Here is a 5833-nt window from a genome sequence, read left to right as displayed (position 1 = left end):
GAGAGAGAGATTCAGACACATACACACAAATACATGCACACTGGGTGAAACAGAAAAGGGCTACATCAACTTTTAGTTTTGCTTTTAGCTTTTTATAGCATTTTAAACCAGAAGTTCTCTATGTAAAAAATGTCGGGCTGGCGAGATGGCTCAGAGGGTAAGAGTACTGACTGCTCTTCTGAAGGTCCTGAGTTCAAATCCTAGCAACCACATGGTGGCTCACAACCACCCATAATGAGATCTGTCGCCCTCTTCTGGTGCATCTGAAGTCAGCTACAGTGTACTTATGTGCAATAATAAATAAATCTTTGGGCCGGAGAAAGCAGGGACTGAGCGAACTGGGCCGACCAGAGTGAGTGGGGTTGACTAGCAGAGCAAGCAGAGGTCCTAAAAAATTTAATTCCCAACAACCACATGAAGGCTCACAACCATCTGTGCGACTACAGTGTACTCACATAAATAAGTAAGTAAATAAATAAATATTTAAAAAAAGAAAGAAAAAATCTCATAGATAAAATATTATACAAAAGGGGAGTTACAGAAGGATGTCAATAGTAAGCTCAAAGCAGTGTTTCATTCTATAAGCTCATTATAAGTTAAAAAAAAAAAACAGTTTTACATGGCCTTGCTTTATCATAGTGCATACCTGTGGCTTCATCCCTGGACCTGACCTAGAATGAATGTTTTTCCTTGGTCATCAATCTGTCCCAAGCCTATTTCCCTTCTAATGCAATTATGAGAGCTCATTGTATTCCTTATTATGCAGCCTTTACTTACTATCCTATGAGGAAGGGGCACATTCTATTCATGATTCTAACTTTATTACATCCTTCTGGCAAAACAGCTAAAACCTTCTCCTTAAGCTTTCTTCCTAAAGTGATTTCACTCAAATCAGGGATTCTATAAAGTTACTGATTCATATAAACAGTATTAATTCATGAAAGTTTAGCTTCATGTTGATCTGCAGAGAATTTGCCCAGTATAGTGAACTATTACTCAGGAAGTAATCACACTAGTTTGTAGGCACTGAGGGTCTCCAAGTGTCCACTCACACCAAGCCAAATAAATGAGGAGTATGGCAATGACAAACATGAGAAAGCACACCAGTACCAAGAAGTAATCCTGGAGCAACATCTCTGGGGTCATGCCTCACCAGAGTGCACCCATCACAGTCAAGCAAGATGGTGGGCCATCTCCAGGGAGCTTACTTGCCCACTGTTGCTCTTCCTGCATGGCATCCTCCATAGCTTAGTTACAGACAAGTGTCAGATAGACTCTACTTTCAAGGGACATGGTAAATTTAGATGTTACCTTGCCCTGATCACTACCCAAATCCATGATAGATTTGCAGTGATAGGTCCTTCTGAGGCAAGCTCTTTCTAGGAGGTAAATATAAGTAAGAATATTGTCCTCCATGGTTCAAGGATCTTACAGGAGCTCCCCTTGGAATGTAAAGGAACAGTCATAGCAAGAGACGATATAAGAAACAGTATGTGGCTCCCAAATAGGAACTGAGATGACCAACTGTGATTGTCACTATGGTTAGATGAAGAAATTCCTAGAGCATTAGTGAGGATACCTTTATAAAAAACTTTCTAAAGAAGATTAACTCAGGAGGGAAGACCCACCCTGAGTAGGCACTATTTGCTGCTGATTTCAGTTGTACCTCCTACCATGACTTCCTCTGTACCCTCATACCAGAGCTGAATTGAATCTCTCAAGCTGCTCCTTGTTGGGTGGTCACAGTACCATGAAAGTAGCAAACACAGACACTATGAAGCTCCCATTTCCTTTTGCTTCTTGGTGAATCTAACAGGGGACTCAGTGCATGGATGTGGAGGGGTGTGCTCTAAGCAGGGAAGTGAGTGGTTCTCACCAGGTGAAGCTCATCCTCAGACCTCCTTCTGCTCAGCACATGGAAGACAACATACCTCCCATCAACCTCCGTTCGACCTCTTTATTTGTTGTGTCTTAGAAAAAGTGATGCTTAAGTCTGACTTTTTTTTTGACTCTCCCTATCTCCAGCTTTATCAAAAGATAACTTGGTGGTTTTCCCATAAGCCCACAGTCTAAGCAGGAGATGCCAAGTTTCTGAGATTGATGTGGTGGCCAAGAGTTATATGAAAAGATATTGTTACCCTGTCTCTGAAATGATGACAAATGCAGCTGTTGCCTGTTTTCTTCCCATCTGCCTTTATAATCTTGTATGGCAAACACACCCCATTTGTCACTGACAAAATGAAATAAATTCTTATCTGTTGTTTTGGAAAGGGATAAATCACCAGACCATAATTTCCAAACACTCTGGAGAAGGTCCTACAGATCCCCAGTGCTAATCACAAGTGCAGAAATGGTGAGGTTTTACAATTCCGATTTTATCTCTTCTCACTGGGCAGCTTATCAAAGCTTGAGAGGGAGATCTTTGGAACTTGGCAGGAGACACGGGCTAAGAAAAAACTATGCTATAGGGGTTTGAATGTACAAAATCGGAGACACTTATATAATGTAACAACTGACATCTGGTTATAAAATTAGCAAAGAGCTTTTTTAAAAAAATGTTGTATCTCCATGATGTTTAACAAGATATGTTCTTGTTAGGTTGTTTTCTAAAAAGGAAAAATAAGTCTCAGAGTGATGAAAGAAACCAATAGTAACCTTCAGGTTCAAGTTCCAGTCTTTCCCATGCCCTCAATGGCCCCACTTGTTTTTCCTTTGCCACCAGGGCAGGGCTGAAGTCAGTTGGGGAGAAAACCTCTTCAACAACACTGGTTTTTTGTTGTTGTTTGTTTTTGTTTTTTGGTTTTTGTTTTTTTTCATTCTTTGGGCAAAGTAAAAGTCTGCTTAACACCTACTGGTATCTTTTGAGGTATACATGGGCTTGGGGAATTTTCTAGAGTGATGAGTATGTGTTCTTCCATGTTCTATGCCTTCTGCTCCCTGGCTTTGTGGTGGTCACTACTAGGTCTTTGCTCAGAGACTGGAGTTTCCCATTGCATGTAGAATGTTTCTAGCTGTGGCCCCAGACTCATTGTAAAATGAGTATATCGTGTAGCCTTAAAGGAGACATCCAAATTCCAGATTGCAGCAGAAGGAATTTCTCTTCCAGATCAAGGCCAAGCTAAGACTAGAGAAGAGGTGAATCTAAGGTTAGCTTTCAATGTTTTGAGGTTCAAAGCAATCCCCACCCCCATTCCTGTGCAATATCTTCAAGTTGACAATGTACCGCAGTGTCAGTCCATCTGCTCTGTGTATTTAAAACTAATTTCTTTTATGAAAATTCATTGTGTCAAACTGCTCATGACTTTACATTTTAAAGATCATCCTAGAGTACTGGGGTAAGGTGGCTCAATTGGTAAAATGCATGCTACGTAAGCATAAAGACCTAAGTGGAGTCCCAATACCTACTTAAAAATCGAGGCATGGTGCTGTGTACTTGTAATCCCACTGTTAGGGGTGCTGAGACAGGCAGTCCCTTGGGACTTGCTAGGCTACCAAGTTAGCCTATCAGACAGCTCCAGAGAGCCTAGAAAGTAAAGAGTGTCTCAGGGCTGAGATAACGTTTGGAAGGACTGCATAGGCTAAGGATGGAGAGCTGAGGCTGAGCTACAGAACCCAGCTTAACCTTCAGAGTTTAGAGCCAAGCTGTGGAAAGAGGGAGCATCCAGGAAGCTGCCAGCAGATCTGTGTTAGTGTGAGACAAAGCAGTGAGAGGCATGCCTCGGGCCCTGTGTCTCTCTGAGTCTAAGTGTAATGTCAGTACCCTGACAGGCAGGTCCTAAAGCATTTTGGCAGGGTAGGCAGATGGGGGTCCAGCATCTGCAACTTGAATGAGAATTGAGTGAAGCTCTCTGTTTCATCCTGCCGACAGCATATAAAAACAAACAAACAAACAAACAAACAAACAAAAAAACGCTTGTGTCTCCTCTCTCCTGTCCAGACTCCCACCCGTCTACCCACTCCATCCACTCACCCAAATTGTGCTGGTTTTGTTTGGCTTCTTCTATTATCTTTAAAAAAAAAATAAGATTCTGTTTTGGAATGTATTTTAGCTACAGACAACAACAACAATAATGACAGCAACAAATTCTTTAAAAATATAAACACAATATCATTAGCACAGTAACATCTTAACAAGAATTTTTTTTTAAACAGCCTTTCTAATGTCTAGATAATATTCAGTTTTCCCCAATTGTCTCAGGACTTTGGGTGGGAATGCAAACCCACTTTCTCCCAGTGAGGTTCCAAATGATGTTGTCTTGGGGGCTTACAGCATCCAGCGCCACTCTGACTCTTAGGGTTCTCTCTCTCCTTTCCTCTCCCTTCCCTCTTGCTGTGGTCTAGGCTTTCTTGCTCTTCTCTCTCCCAGCCCCCTGCATTCCTTCTGCTCCTGCACTTCCTCCATCCTCTCTCCTCTTCTACATTTGTACAAACCAGCTCATTGCCTTTCAGGTTCTGGCAGCCTAGGGGGTTCTTCCTGACTCAGCTTATTGGTCCTGGCCGAAGTCACTTGTCTTTTTGTGGTTTGTATAAAACAGGAAGTCAGTTTTAGAGGATTGCCTGATTTAAGTTTAACTTAAGGGTGAAAATCCTTGAGAGTAAGTTTTGAACGTTATACAGAGACTTGCCAAGTCTCTTGGTTGAGCCATTTTCATGCTCCTCATTCCTTAGACCTCGAGAAAGTCTTTCATTAGTTATTTGACTTTTCCAGGGTCAATTTTTACAGAAAGAAAACCAAAACAAACAAAACAAAACAGAGTAGATCTCAATTTCTGAACCCAACCCTCTTTCAATTTTTGCTATCAGCTATTAGAAAGGAGAATTGGTTCCTTAGGATTTTTTTTTTTTAAATAGGGGTTTATAGGAATGATAAGTTTCTGTATCTACGGCACAGTGAGGGAAAGCTATGAATTACAATAGTTTATCATGTATGACTGTCAGAGGGCTCCAAAGAGAGTAAGGACAAAGAAACAGAAATGCTTCCCTGACTTGACTAGTACAATTATTTTTTTAATCATGAGATGAAAATGCTAACCACCTTTATGAGATTATAGATTTAGACTTATTTCTTTCATCCCATTGTATAGTTATTTTTAAAACTAATTACCTAATTATCAATCTTTGATTAATAGGAACTTTTTTTAGTCCTTTTGGCACACTCCTAATAATCTTGATGACTTTCTTGAATTCTTATATAATAAAATATTACACATTTGGTTCATGTGACTCCTGTTCCTGATCCCAGAATTCTGTATTCCAAGAATATTTGGTTTCTTGAGCAAGAAGTGATGTAAAGGACAATATGGATGCCACCTGACACTCATGTTTTCTTTTCTTTCTTTTTTGGTTTTTCAAGACAGGGTTTCTCTGTGTAGCCCTGGCTGTCCTGGAGCTCATTTTGTAGACCAGGCTGGCCTCGAACTCAGAAATCTGCCTGCCTCTGCCTCCCAAGTACTGGGATTAAAGGTGTGTGCCACCACCACCCGGCTCATGTTTTCTTAAATTAATACAATTTTTAGTTAACTCAGCACCATGCCTTTCAAGGCCCAGAAGTGATAGACACAAGTCATCTATTACGAAAATTTGGAACCTAGACCGGTGGTTCAGTTGTGAAGGCAACTTGCTGCTCTTGTAAAGTTTCAGTTCTCAGCAAACTTGGCAGACCACGCCCCTGTAATTCCAGTTCCAGGGGATATGGCATCCTCATCCTCTTCTGGTCTCTACTAGCACCTGAGCACATGTGGTGTACATACGCGCGTGCGCGCGCTCGCGCACACACACACACACACACACCCATACACCCCTTCCTACACACACACACACACACACACACACA

The 5833-nt window shown here is 41.3% G+C and overlaps 1 protein-coding gene across 3 annotated transcripts in view; it reads left to right on the top strand.

Annotated features, from left to right (window-relative positions):
• The window catches only part of Asah2 (N-acylsphingosine amidohydrolase 2), a 112404-nt gene that overhangs the window by 30958 nt on the left and 75613 nt on the right, over positions 1 to 5833 (top strand). The gene's annotated exons all lie outside the window — the stretch shown is intronic.

Source organism: Mastomys coucha, unplaced genomic scaffold (assembly GCF_008632895.1).
Source record: "Mastomys coucha isolate ucsf_1 unplaced genomic scaffold, UCSF_Mcou_1 pScaffold21, whole genome shotgun sequence".
Classification (NCBI taxonomy): domain Eukaryota; kingdom Metazoa; phylum Chordata; class Mammalia; order Rodentia; family Muridae; genus Mastomys; species Mastomys coucha.
Note: the sequence above shows the minus strand (reverse complement) of the source record. Positions and strands in the feature narration are given on the sequence as shown.